Here is a 15143-nt window from a genome sequence, read left to right as displayed (position 1 = left end):
TCCCGGGATTTTTCTGCATTTGCAGTTTCCTCGTTAACAAAATCTTGTTGTGTCATTTACTTTTATTTTCCACAATTATAATTTTTATTACACAAACTTTAATTCCTATTTTACTTGATAAACTACACCATTTTCCTTGATTAGTAACTATATTTCGCAACAGCTTAATAGTTGTTGCGAAATTTTGGTTACAAAAAATTTGCAACAGCGGCATTCAGTTAGAAAACTCGCAACAGCTGTAAATAGTTGCGAGTCGCAACAGTTTGAATTTCACATGTGCCACTCGTGAGTGTGGCTGCGCACACTTTTAAAGTGACTCATTATTCAGCCTATTCAGCTTCAAAACTGACTCGGTTTACCCTAATATTATCGAGCAGACATAATCTTATCTCATTCTCTTCTCTCTCTCTCTCTCTCTTTCTCCCTGTATCGCTACTTCCCCCTGCTGCACCCGTAAATACCGACCATTAACATTGAAATTCATTCTTCCCCCTTTCTAATATCACCACCATCGAAGTATCTTTCTATCTGTAGAACCCCAAAAGCAAAACCTAATCTGGTCCGATCTCCTTGGTGTCTGTAAGAAGAGGAAATCAAGAAATTATCATGGGTTTTCATTATTGAGAGTTAAGAAGAGGAATTTGAAATTGATTCTCAAATTACAGCGAAGGAATTAGAGGATTAGGTTTCGTTTTACGTCTAAGATTAAGAAGCTAATTGAGAAAACTAGGGTTTTGTTTGTGCTACAAATCGAAGAATTAAACGGAATCAATAAATGGGTTTGTTTTAATTAGGTTTAGAATTGGTTTATTAATGGATTAGAGTTTTATGGATTAGGATTTCTAACAGATTGGGGATTTAGGGTTCATGGATTTGAATTACAGATGAAAAAGATGAAACTGATGGTGAGAAATTATAAGAAGAAAATTGAGTTTGTGTCTGAGGTAATCTTTCTTACTCATTTGAATTGAATTTCTTTCATAACTTGTACTATCAAATTTGGGTATTGTTATGTTCAATTTTGAATTGAAAATTTGGTGGAAATGGAGTTGAGTTTCTAGTGGTGTGTAGATGATTCTTAGTTTAAATTGTCTATTACAGTAAAAAGTTTTTATAGGAGGATAATTGTTGCAGGTGGTGGTGGTTTAATGAGCTACATAACTATAAAGATTGTAATGGTGATGGAATTGAAATAATAGTTCGGTTGATGTGGTCTTGAATGAGCTACAACAGTTGATCTTAGCTTGGCTTAGATTGTAATGATTTGAATGGTGATGGATGAGTATTGGTTGTGCTGAGATGCTTTTGATGATGATGCTATGGTCAGTCATAATGGTTGTGACTGAAAGATATTGAAATGAATAATGTTGCTGCTATGAAGATGGTGGTTTAAATGTCTATGTGGCTGAATGATAGTGATTTGAAGGAATGACGCTAATTTGAAGAGATTTGAAATGTTCATAAATTTTAGGTCAAGGTATGCTAGGTTTGGATGGTTTATGTTTACTCCGAATTTATCTGCAATAGTATTAATGCTTGAACTCAATGTCGTTTTCTTTTCAAATCACAGATCTTGAAACATGAGTGGCCAGCTAGGTGGTGAAATTTTATTCCGGATCTTGTTTCAGTAGCGAAGACAAGTGAAACAATATGTTAGAATTTCGTGGCTGTATTAAAAGTAATTTTATCGCATTTGAGATTCATTCTTTTCTGAGATCATATCTGTTTTAGCTTGTCAATGTCTATAAGTTTTTTTTATACATGTTATCTTTTTTTTAGCTTCTCAGTGAAGAGATGTTGGACTTTTCACCTGGTGAAATGATTCAACAGAAGATCAAAGAGCTAAAATAATCATTGAATAGTTTTGATGGCATTGCTATTCTCATTGTTATGTTACATCATCATGTGTCTACGGGGTTATTTATCGAATAGAAAAGTTGTGATTGTACATATGTTAGAAAAATTCCTTGGACGCCTAATCGGCTTCGTTATCATTAGTCTACCCTATCATCTGTGTTAGCTAAACGCAGTTATTATGAATGAATTCTGTAGTTGGTCTACGTCGCATGGGTTGTTTTTCTCTTACCATAGCTTACATACACGTTTTTTCTTGCAGTGAGGTTCAACTTATTCACGAGCTATGCCTATATGTGCTATCTGCATCTCAAAGAACTGAGCTATAAGAGCAACACTGGCTACGTTGCACTCTTTCCTTTCATGGTTTCCTCTGGGCTACATATTTGAATCCCCACTGGTTTGCGCACTGATTACTAGACTGTTGCCATTTTTTGTTTCAAATAATGAAAATCTAGAACTATAAAAAAAAGTTCATGTCTAGTATAACACTATCTTTTAATCAATCCTGGCGTCTCTTCCTTCCAATCTTCTGTAGGCTAATTGACTAATGCATTTTTCTTTTTCTTTTTTTTTGGGTATATTATAGCTAAAGACACTTTTGAATTTCTTTCTGTGGCAGGGTGTGGAAACATATAGGAATCTTACTCTCCAATGTTTGTCTGAGGTACTGTTAAACTTTCTCTGCCCTCATCATATTAGAGTTCCTCGTTGTTCTTTCTTTGATGTGCTGATATTTAGGTAGCATAGTAACTCTTTTACGTTCACAGGTAGCTGCCCTTCAGTTTAGAGACTTCTATAACATGAAGTATGTGAAAATGTACACTGTCTTCATTTCACAATTACAGGTATTTCAGATCACGAAGGACCCAAATTCCTAACTGATAACGACAAATATATATGTCCGGTGCACTTTGTAACTTGAGTTTTAACGATTTCCTTGTTTTCTCTTGTATTTGTTGACTAATACATTTGCGTGACTAATATATCATTTGTTGTAGCCTTGTAGGGATGGAGTTTGGGTCTAATATATTGAGTTTAATGCTGGAGATGAGGTGGCGGTGTTCAGTTCATGTAGTAAACATGCTTATGTATCCTTCTATGTATAATGTTTGGTGCAAATTAAGAGGTATGTGATGCATTTTTCCTTAGTCATTGAAGAGATTCACCTTCCCGTATTTAAAAAACCAAAAGAATCTATCCTTGCATGTTATACATTTCCTCAGCCTCTTTATCAGATTTCCCAGCAACTCAAGACTGAAAGCATCACTAGTCAGCTCTGCCTTCTTCACTGGGCTTAGTAGAAGCACATGGTCTGCAGTTTGAAGCTAGGTCCAGGACCCAGCTGCGGCTGGAGCATCAATATAAGCCTTTCTTTCAAATCTTAGAAAAGATTTATCGCTTCTTCCTCTTACCCAAAGGTAAAGAAATCTGGCATGAGTTGTTTCTTGTCTCTGTGAATGCTTTCATATTGCTTGCAGGATTTAATGTTGAGACTGTTGAATACAAGAACATTAGCTTCACTGTCTGGCATGTTGGGGTCAAGAAATATATGAATTTTGCTACATTTTTTGTTTTCTGTTCTTTTTTGCATTTTATGTTGTTGCAAAGGTAATTAGTAATATCATTTCTTTTACAGATCCCTCCATTGTAGAGACACTACTTTCAAAACACATAAGGTCTTATTTTCGTAGTTAAAAGCAGTGACAGAGACCGTGTTATTGAGGCAAGGGATGAACTGCAGACGAAGTTTAGTGAGGTATGTGATAATATCAAACTTATTAATGTTATCGCTATTGTAGTTTACTCTTTATACTGATTTTGCAGGTTTCCTTGTGGTTTTTGTTTTCCAGCAAACATATTTCATCTCCTAATTTCCCACTGCATATCTTGTCCGGTGCAGTGCTAGTCCTAGGAAAATGAGTGCATCTCCTTGTCGTGCTTTATTGCAGGCTTTTGTGAACTTTATCTAACCGATAGAAGTGGTATTTTCTTACTTCAGTTAGTGTTTTTATCACCTTGCTTGGTGCTGACTTCATGAGAATGAAATCTTTCGGCGAAGTTGAAGAGTTTGCGGAGACTCTGGTAAGTAGTAGTGATCTTTTGCTTTAAATGAAGTTTCCTCGCTCGTTTGATATTGGACTGTTGTTATTCTTATTTGAGAATTCGAAATCTATTTGATGAACAGGTTAGTAAATTAGATAGAAGTTGGAAAAAGGGCATCTGCAAGACTTACCGCATGCAAAATTCTCAAACTGTATTAATCCATCCAAGCACTTTCTTTGTTTCTATGTAAAATGCTCCCTTTTATTATTCTTATCTTCCGTGATGGGAACTGGATATTGATTTTTTTCACTTTTTCTCTCGGTAGGTAGAAGATAATGGAGAAGAACATGAAGAACATGGAACCAAGAAGAAGAGGTTGTTGATGTCGATGTTGATTCTACAGATGGCGCTATTGTTACAATTCTTTTTGACAATGGCTACTCTCATGGTGTACATTGGTTTTGCAGGTCACAGATATGAGTAGTAAGTGCGACTATTTACAAGGCTGGTTATGAAGCAACAAGAAGCTATACTTGTTTGAGCATGTAGGTAATGAATGCTGAGCTTGTCTCCAGTCTTGTGCCTTTAAGATTGTACCTACTACTACTATTACACTTCACATTACAACTGCAACTGCAGAATTTCTATGTTATGAAAACTTAGGAAATGTTTACATAATTGTCATTTTTTTGATGCTACGCACAGATTTTGTATGTCCTTGGCACTTAAGAAATATTTCTAGCTACAGATTGGAACTTAAGAAATTTATATGTATTGCCTAAGTAATTCTTTTCAGAGGTATACAGAATAAGTCTTTAGTTTATGATTTCATGAGTTTCCTAAGTTCAATGATGATTGGTGTTTATAATTCAATGTATGAAATGACTATGTATTGCCAAAGTTATGTCTCTTAGAAACTTATGGGTATATACTTTGAATGTTGTTGCCTAAGAGCTGAAGAATTTCACTGTAAATTCTTCCTGAAATTGTTGCAGGGGAATGATTTCCAAATGAATAGAGAAACTGAAGAATTAAAACCTGATTAAAAAGTAAATAAATAGTGGTTTTGACTGGTCCAAAACCTGATTTTGACTTGATTTGACCAGGTCAAAACCAGGGTTTGACCATTCAAAACCACTATCTTTTTGAGGTTGCAAAATTTCGTAACTGAGATGAGCTGTTGCGAAATTCCAGTTTCGCAACTGTTCGTAGCTGTAGCGACTATCTAATTTCGCAACTGTTCCAAACTGTTACGACGATCTCACGTTGCAAAAGTTTCACACTGTTGCAACCCAAAATTCGCAACTGATTATAAGCCGTTGCGAAAAATTACAACAATCGACTTTCGTAACAGGTTCAAACTGTTGCCTCCCCTCTTTGCAACTGAATCGCCTGTTACTAAACCTGAAAAATGGTTTAGTGATAGCAATCCTATTGTGTTTGGTTAAGTCCGAACCTTTTATCAAGTAAACATACTTCGTTGTTGTGTTGTCTCGATCTTGTATCCATAGACGATCACACGAAGTGTGAACCGATTAGTTGTATTGTCTCGACTCGGTCCATAGACAATTACTTTCGGAGAAAGGACTTATAGGTGGAAAAGCTTTAGATTGAGGTATATTTGGGTACCCTCGTCTTTTCAGTTTTTTAATTTTGCAGGTAAAGGTTCATCCTCCTATACCAGACATGATTTCGGTTTATTTTTATTTTCTCAATTTCTCAGTTTATTTTGATTGGGGTTTCTTATTTTTGGTTTTTTAGTTACAACCTAACCAAGCTTCTATAAAATTTTGATTTTCGCTCTTACTTTCAAATTATGGTTTTTAAGTATGTAATCTTATTTTAATTTTACTGGCCAAGCTAATCTCTTAGCAACAAGTGATATTGAGAGTTTGCTTTTGATCTACATTTTGTTTTGATTTTAATTTTTTCCCAGGTTTAATCTAAGATTTTGTTTATTTACCTTTTGAATGAACTAAATGTAGATTTTGTTGTTTGTGACTAAAGCTTGCAATCACATCTCTATTAAAATCAAATCTTTATGCTTTGTTTTCACTTCACTCAATTTACTCTTTTCTAACCTTTAACCGTAAAGGTCTCGTGCTAGCTGTGATGTTAATTAATCACATCCCTATTAAAATCAAATCTGTATGCTTTCTTTTCGCTTCACTCAGTTTACTCTTTTTCTAACCTTTAACCGTAAAGGTCTTGTGCTAGCTGTGATGTTAATTAATAGGATATGCATACGTTTTCACTGGCAAAGACTTACATGTTTGGCTATTTCTGGTGAGGATTCCCTTTAAATCATTATGCACGTGTTGGTAGACCTTAGTAAACTATTATGCACGTGTTGTGCCATCTCTTTGGTTGACAAACACGTAATAGTAAGACATACCTTCTTCCTCCGGATATAGGTAATAAAAAACTCTTGTTACAATCTAACCTCGATAAATCAATAACCTTCGATTCAGAAAAAAAAAAATAGTTTACTGAGGTTAATTATTTATAGATAAATGAATATTTATTCGGTTAGAGAGTATTTTTTTTTATCTTGTCATCTCTAATGTGCGCTATACACGTCAAACATCTTTTAAACTATCGATCTTAATGAGGATGATGCAGCTATGGAATCACCTACATGTGAAGAAATTATAAAGTCTGTAATAAATGATAAGAATGATCCTGAACCATATAATAGTAGTGTCATATCGAATGGGGATTTTCAAGTAGCAATTGACATAAAAAATTACTTTTTACTACACATAATAAAATATTTTAGAAGTTGTACATCCATTACAAAAATTTAATGACTGGATGTATTTTGGTTTAGGTGGAAGAAACAAACATTTAATTTTACATGCATTTTTGAGAAGAAATCACTTCTTACATGAATATTGTCGAATGAATGAATGAAGTATTTTAGTCTATACGAAATTTAGTAATTATTCATTAATGTTTTCAAACGGCCTTTAAGGACTCAGATTTTTTTTATTTACAAATGCTTTTAGAGAGGTTATTCATTTAGCCCCTTTGCCCAAGTTGGGACTAGAAAAATTGTTCGTTTCACGAGGTTATATATTTGTCGAGGTTAGAATGTAGTTTGTTTCTTTCTTTTTCCTTTCCCCCATATTTATTAGGATAATTTCTATATCCTCTGTATTAAGAATTTTTCTTATCTTCCTCCAAAGAATAAGTAAAATGAAGCCACCTGTATTTATATTTCCCCAGATTGTTTAACAGATTTCCTACTAAAATTGAGCAATTTTTTTCCTTTCCCGCTAATTTGATTCATTGATCGAAAAGCTCCCTCCAAAACAATTTTTTAGATAAAGACTCTCATCAAACAACTAATTTCCGAGTAAAACTTAGGTTTTAGTTTGGCGGGATGTTTTCTGCCAATTTGTTTTGGCTTTCAAATTTCATCCAAATTAACTCCGCTAGGCTATATAAACCCTAAGTCATCACTGCAGCTTTTACATTAATAATAAAATCATTTTTTAAAAATTTATAAGGTATTGTTTATACAGTTTTGTTTCTCATACATGTATAATGTGTCTGTTTATTCTATTTTCTCTGTATGTGATTTAATATTTGGAAATTTAATTAAAGCATGTTGTTGTTGATGAGTTATTTTTAATGAATCAATTCATTGTCAAATACTTTATAATCTAGTATTCTTTGATTTCTCTTTGAAACCCCTTATTACTTTTAATGGGGTTCTGATTTCTAGATGGGTTCTTTTTTATTGAATATATTCAAGCTTCATCGAAACCTAATGGTTTAGAACTCCACCTCCCTATTTACTTGATAATGTAGATCTGACTAATAAATCATGGTTTTTTGGCACTATGGTTTTTTTCGGTTTCTTTTGAAGACAAAAAAACAACATCTTTCTCTTTCTCTCACCAAAACTCTTTCTCCGTTCAAAAACTCTGAAACCCTAGACGCCTTAAGGTTTCTCCTGCTCAGATCGGCTCCCTTGGAGAAAATCTGAGCAGGAGAACCACAACCCATGTTCTGCTCAATTTACTCTTTATCAGTTGTTTCAAGCTATTTTGTCTCAGTTTTTTTTTGAATCAAAGTTTCCTCTAGATTCAATTCGCCTCTCCCTGTTTCCCTTTTCACTATAATCGGCCTAGATTTTTTCTTGTTTTTTTGCTGTTTGGGATTAAATCTTATAAGGGATTGTTGATCTTAGTAGTTTACCAACTTGGATTGAAATTATCTGCAAGTTTTGGTTCAAAAGTCTTGCTGATTTTTTCAATAGCTTTTGCTCTTCACAGAAAAAGGAAACTTCAAAACCTTCTAACAATTTTGGACCAACAACAGACTCAAAGCGCCCCTCAACAACAGTTTTTCAAATTTTACGAGTTTGATTCTGGTTTACTCTCTAGCAGCAAGAAGTTTTTCTAAAACACGGGTACAAGGCAATACAATTACTTTGAAGACACCAGTAACAACAAGTTACAGAAGACCGAGGCAGATGAAGACCCAAACCGATCCCAAACGATTATGTTATATGAATAATGATTTAGGTTATACAAGTTACTTTTGCTACTATTAATTTCAAAAAATCATTGACAAAAGGTTGGATCTATGGATCCTGTTATACCTTTGTCATTTGTTTCATTATGATTTTATTGAAAACCCTGAGAAATGGTTTGATTTGATAATCCTAACATCTTTATTGGTAATAGATATGTTATATGGTTTGGATGTGATGCTTGTAATCCAACCAAGACCATTTAAAATAATCCTGTTACATAGGAATCAGTTAGGAAAGGTTGGAATTCTTTTTCAGAATTGGTCCTGCTATTATGTTGTTGAGTCTTTTAAATGTCTCTGTTGTTGGGTTGAAAATTCTGTAACTGCTGGAAACTCCAGAATCAGTCTTGTAATTAAACTCAACTTCAAATCGGAGATCTATGATCAATATATGTGAGGCATGCCTCTTTTCAGGAAAAAAGAAAGAAAGCAACATCTGAATTGATAAATTATTTGACCTAAAATCTTCTAAATATTTTGAATATTTTAAATTTGAATATGGTGTTTATGGGGTCCTCTACAATGGAATCAAAGCAAGGCCAATTACTTTCAAGCATTGTTTGGATAGGTTTTATTTAGTCATTTGGTACTACTGGCCATTGGGAATTATCACCCTTAAAAAAAACTGAAAATAACAAGTGAGAAGTCGATGTATTTATTTGATGAATACTTTAGAAATTATTTTTCCCCTGTGATTTTTGCACATATAGCCGATGTCAATGGAAAGAATGGAATATTATTTAGCATTTAGACTTCTTTTATATAAAGATCTAATTTTTTTGTATCTTCTCTTAAAATTATTTGCAAGCTTGCGGTTTTTTCTTGATCATTAGTGGCTTGTTTCTCTGGAGAATTGGTAGAAAAGTTACCAGAAACATTGAGAACAATCTAATAGTTATCGAATACTGAGATTTGCTTGTTATCATTTATATAGCGGCGAATAATATTTTAACGGAAAATTCCAAACTGATCTCCTATTTTTTTTTATATATATGACTAATCAGATCGTCTATAGAAATATGTAAATACAGAAGGTACACGTTGTCACCAATAATATTTTTGAAGACCAAATTTTCTTTTCGTCGATGAAAAGCAACCTAACATGCACCAAATATATTTGGATGCTAATGGTTTGAACGGATAAATTCTTATTTTCCTCACAATCATTTCAGCGACAAAAAAAATTTGCCACCCTAAAATGTACTATTTGGGTGTAAAAATCTCAAATGGTCGGAGATATTATTTTTGAGTCTATATTTTGCATTTTTTATTTGAAAACGATTCCATGACCAAAATAACTTATAAAATAAAACCATTTGAGACGAAAATAAGGATGGCCATCTTTTTTTGCCGCAAAAAATTTCAGCCGTAGTGCGGTAACTATTTTTTTCTCTCTTATTTTAGTGACAATTTTAGAGTCTAGATTTACCATCTGTCACCCAGAATATACTTATGTGATAAAATAAAAAACTTCGGCAAAAGGTATTTTTAAAGACGGATTTTTTTGTTGTTGTACTGCATGTTTAAGTGCTTTGAGATAGCATATGTTACTGCTTGTAAGGTTGTTCAGGTGAAGCAAAGTCGGAACCTGGAAATTATTGAGGATGTTTTCATTCATGTCACGGAGGAATATATCAGGTCTCTACTTCACTGGGTACGGACGTTGGAGATCTGCGGTATTTACAGATCCCTCATTCACTGTCATTAGTTGTCTAGAATTATGATATATTTTATGGCAGTGATTAAAGGCAACCCACGTTTAAACTAAATACAACCCGCAGTTAAAAGTTTAAACATTTCTAACCTTAATTTACATGGGTAACTAAAACCTAGCAATACGATGTCTTCTATTTTCTTTAAAATTAGGGTTTTCATCTATCCTTCTACAGTAGAACCCCTGTATAAGAATACTCCATATCGAAATAGCCTCCATATAAGAATAAAAATATATGGTCCCGACTTGGGCCAGTTATATTTAAGAATAAACTCCATATCGAATAAGCCATATTTTTTTCCGGTCCTGTCTTAAGGAACTTACCTCCATATAAGAATAATTAACATTATGGTATAAATAATACATGTCTTGTAATACATCATAGTTTAAGATGAACAAATTCTTGTAACAATTTTGCAAGAACCTTTTACTTTGACATGGTTTTAATGTTTGTTTTTCCCAACTCAATAAATTTTCCGTGGTCGAGTTTCGTATGGATTGTGTTATATAACAAGATTTATATATCCCTATTTGTAAACTAAACAAAATTTAATTAGTACTTTTATTGTCTAGGTAAATTATGATGTTTTCTATATGTATCTATGTATATTTCCTAGGTATATATATAACAAAAAAAAATCAATGTTCAAGGTATACCTCCATATAAGAATAATTTTTTGTAGTCCCTAGGATATTCTTATACAGAGGTTCTACTGTATTTCCAAGATAAGGAGGGAACATTAAGTTAGTTAATTAGTATAGACTCTTAATTATTTATCAGATGGTCATTAATTATAATGATCTGGTCATGGTTTTGATAACAATATGTCGGGATTGAAATGTTTAATCCCGGTTGTCATATATCCTTGGTACTGATTTTGAGTTTTGTGTGTTACTTTACTCCATGACAATGATGATTCGACATTTTACCGAATATAAGTAAACATACTCCATCGAGACCATAACAAGTTTGGGTTATCAATTAGTCAGAGTTACTACAAAACAATCTTTTACTGACAAATCTTTTGATCGATGATTCACGAAAAAGGGTGGCAGTAGTGGTAATAATCATTAATCGTGATTATGATGGTGCTGGTCCTTCATTGTTTTAATGGTTGTCACTAACAGATTAAAAGTGTTAATATCCATTAATGGTTAAGAATCAGGTTTAAAGATATTGTGACTACTCGTTTTCCATGGTCTACGTAATGTATACAGCTCAGAGAATCAGATACTAAGTAGTATTAATGCCTCTGTTGAACTGACAATGCTAAGTAATAAAAGATACTCAAGATCAAAATAATAACGAAGAACACAAATATAATGTAAAAGACACTAAGTTATCATGAGACACAAGAGATTACGTGGTTCGACTTTCGTCTACGTCCACGGGGTAATGAGTGATTGTATTGTATTAAGTTATGGTGGTTACAAAGATCTTAAATGCTTCCCAAAATAATAGAGGGAACTCAAGTTGAAGTAAATACTTAAGTTCTAAACATTAAAGAGGTATAAGCTTAAGACTAGATCTTCTCTCCTAGATGTTGAATGCCCTTAGTTTGTTGGTGAGGCTTGGTATTTATAGCCCCTTTTGCTCCAGGTATATCTTTGCTGTCTTTGGATCCATCGTTCCATGATATAGCTTCTGTACAAATGGTACCTTCGTTCGCCGCGTGCTTTCTCCAGTCGAACTCTGCCACCTCAGCTAACCCACGTTCCTTCGAGAACTTCCCAGCCTTAGTACAGACTGTACCTTCGCTCACCGCTGGCCTTTGCCATTCAGGTTCCACCACATCATCTCTCTTCACGTGCTTGGATCTGCGTGTAGATAAGAGATTTGTGCATTTAATGCTGATTAGATATGTCATCTACCTCTGTCTCTTCGCCAGCTGCCTCCTCATAGACTAGGCTTTTACTTCTTTCATCTTAGCCATCGAGACGTCCTTTCTTGGGGCGAGATAAAGTAGATCTAGGAAGGTATCCTCTGTCACTTGGATTCCTCTGTCTACCGAAGGCTACACAGTTATCTTGTATACGACCACTGAGATCGTGACACGTGCCCTGCAGAATATTGGTATTCACAGTTTGCCCCTTTCCTTTCATATGAAGGAAAATTCCCGTAACACCGCCATTTTTTCACGTACCGATTGGGTGGTCCCTACATGTCTTTTCATGCAATAACTTCCCCTTGAATTTCGGGACATCCAAATTTTTGGATTCTTTAGCCGCCTATAAAAAGAGAATAAAGGGGGGGATTTTTTCATTAACTCCTTTTCTTTCTCTCGAACTGTCGCTCTCTGTCTCTCTCATAGATATTTTATTCCACCATCAACTGTTGATCTTCCTTTGAGTCGCCAAAGCTTTTCGGTTCGATACTTCGATCATCACATACACGTAAGCGATTCTCTTGTTCTTTGCCGTTGCTTTTCATGCATCTCCATGTTCGATTCTATTTTTGTTTCTCTGATTAGGGAGTTTTCGATGTCGATGTTGTATCTGCATGTGAAAATTATAGTTCTTTCTACTTGTTTGTGTTGTATAAGAACTTTGGTTTTATCCCATTTTGCATTTTGATGATGATTCTGCCATGATTGTTTCTCGCCTGCAACTTTGCTTATGTTGATGAATGACCCCTGCTTTTGCTCCATAATGAGTCTAAACCGTTTCCTTTGGTTGGTTTTAGTAAAACCCATGCCCAAAGTACAATGATTTCTGCCTCTGTTTTTCCTTTGCTTTGGCTGCAATTCTCATCTGCCATTGTTGATGAGATGTTCTTTCTGTGGTATTAGGGATAATGAGACTTTTGAAGAAGCCTACGAAGAAGGAGCGAAGGCTCTCTTCGTCTACGGACCCTCCTCTGCAGATGGATCATCCCGATGTTACTCCATCTCCACCACCCGAGGACACTGAGATACCTACGAGTGCTAAGATGGCTGTGGTTTCTGAGGTTGTTGCGGATCCCGATGGTGCTGAGGAACAAGAAATTGCTGCTGAGGATATTCCTCCTCATCCTCCTCTTCATTATGAACTTCAAAGGCTGCAACTTTGCGACAAAGATAGCTATGCTCATTTGTCCATAGCTGAGATCACCAAGTATTTTCGTCTCCATAATTTTGAGGTACCCTTTGTTGATGGCCCAGATGTTTTTACTGAGTCTATGATCCGAAACTTTCCTTATGATGAGAATAAACTTTTGATTAGCGCCGGCCAGTTGGCCGCAGGTATGCTCCTCCCTTTGTTTAGTAGAAACGATCCTTTCTATTATGACGTCTTGTCTACCAGGGATGACCCGGTGAACAAGACTTAGGTCCGAGGAGTCATGCAGTATACTGGAAATTACTGGAGTGCCCTTCGTGAATGTTGGTACCGTAGTAAGGGAAAGACTACTTTGAAGTCTTATGACCCCTTTGTTGATGGAAGGTCTAAGAAGGAGGATTATACCCCTGCCAACTTAAATGCTACGTATGCCGATGCTATTCAGAAGAGTAATCTTCGTCCTTGGAGTGTTGTCCCTCGTCGTATCCATGTTACTGCTAGGCAGGTTAGGAAAGATAACAACCGTCGTTTGCTGGAGGAGATTGATAAGACTGGTTTGACTGTCATCCCTTATTCTGCTAGGATGCCTTTGCCGAAGTATGATCGCATCCGTCTTGATCATGATGATTGTTGGGATCGTACTCCCCTTCGTGTGGTTGGTCCTTGGGCCTACGGTTTCACCACCTCAGATCCCAATTCCCCTCGTTCAGCTCGTTCTTTGCCCGAGAAGTATGATGGGTACCAGCCTTGGGTTTTCAACCCTGCTGCTTCTCATGAGGTAACCTTCATTTCTGTTTGAAGTTTTTTTATTTAATATCTTTGTCTTCTTTGATATCTTTGTCTGATATTCTGATGGCTTTCTTTTGCAGTCTGCCCCTGATTCTTCTGCTATAACTGTTTCAGGCTCTGCTGCTAAGACTTCTCCGGGCTCTGCTGGTAATTCCATAGCCACTAGGAATAGGAATAGAAAGGCGTCGGCTGATACAGCTACGCTAACACCTGCGAAGGTAAGGATCGTCACCATACCTTTGTATCCATATTTCCTTAGTATCTTGCCCCTGATCCTTAGCTGGCGCATGTGTTCTTCCACAGTCTTCCTAGAGAAAGGGCAAGTTGAAAACTGTTATTGATCTTGAAGCATCATACGAGGGTCCCAAGGATGGTTATGGGGTAGCGGATGACGATGATATGGAGGATGTTGAGGATACTAGTCTCAACCCTCACTTGGACGATATCGAGGAAGATTTCTCCAAGGGTAATCCCCGTCTTGTCTGCGCTGGTTTTGTGGAGGGTGAGAATCTACTAGATGGTGGTGATGCTATTTTGATCGAACCTGTTAGTGTTCAAGCTCCTTCTCCAACTTTGTCTCCAAAGGTTCCTTCGTTCTTTGCCCCTGGTGGAGCATTGCTTGTTGTTTCAGCTGTTGTTGAGGCTGTCGTTGTAGCTTCCAAGAGTCTTCCTTCGTCTCCTGCTACTTCTCTTCAATCAAGTGGTTCATTTGCTAAGGCGGTTACCCCCATGGTGAGGGCTGGTAGCTCAGACTCGCAGCCGAAGAAGAAGGTTGTGATTTCACTAGATAGCTTCTCCTTCAATGATACGACCACTTCATTAGGGAGTGCTCAGTCTGTTTCTGCTCCCCCCGCTATCAGCAAATTTGTTGGGCCTCCACTTTCGTCACCGGTTTGGACCGTACTGGGCAATCTTCCTTATGCTAGTGATATAGATTTAGGTGGTGCTCAGGTTCTTCCTTAAATTCCTAGATCTTCAACCATGCCATCTTTTAGTCGTGGTGAGGGCTCAGCAATGGTGCCTCATGCTCGCTCTCAAGCAGTTGATGGGGACGCTGCTGAGTCCAGCAAGGGTAAGCTGCCTGAGAACTTGGGCCTTGGAAGTTCTGACGATGCTATTCTTGAATCCATCCTCGAGATTCGAAGGGTCCTTTTTCTGC

At 36.0% G+C, this 15143-nt stretch overlaps 1 long non-coding RNA gene across 4 annotated transcripts; it reads left to right on the top strand.

The window, feature by feature from the left end:
• The first annotated feature begins 436 nt into the window (after positions 1–436).
• On the top strand, positions 437–4695 carry LOC113319312. Of its 4 annotated transcripts, none has more exons than XR_003345351.1 (12): positions 437–944; positions 1135–1477; positions 1571–1678; positions 2117–2254; positions 2477–2521; positions 2625–2702; positions 2864–2945; positions 3093–3275; positions 3494–3613; positions 3857–3939; positions 4043–4111; positions 4226–4695. It is a non-coding gene; the product is annotated as an uncharacterized LOC113319312 (long non-coding RNA). The 4 variants fall into 4 exon arrangements; XR_003345350.1 differs by having other exon boundaries at positions 2864–2983; XR_003345349.1 differs by having other exon boundaries at positions 2856–2945.
• The last annotated feature ends 10448 nt before the right edge of the window (positions 4696–15143 follow it).

The sequence above is a fragment of the Papaver somniferum genome, chromosome 10, assembly GCF_003573695.1.
Source record: "Papaver somniferum cultivar HN1 chromosome 10, ASM357369v1, whole genome shotgun sequence".
Lineage (NCBI taxonomy): Eukaryota > Viridiplantae > Streptophyta > Magnoliopsida > Ranunculales > Papaveraceae > Papaver > Papaver somniferum.
This window is presented reverse-complemented; position numbering and strand designations above follow the sequence as displayed.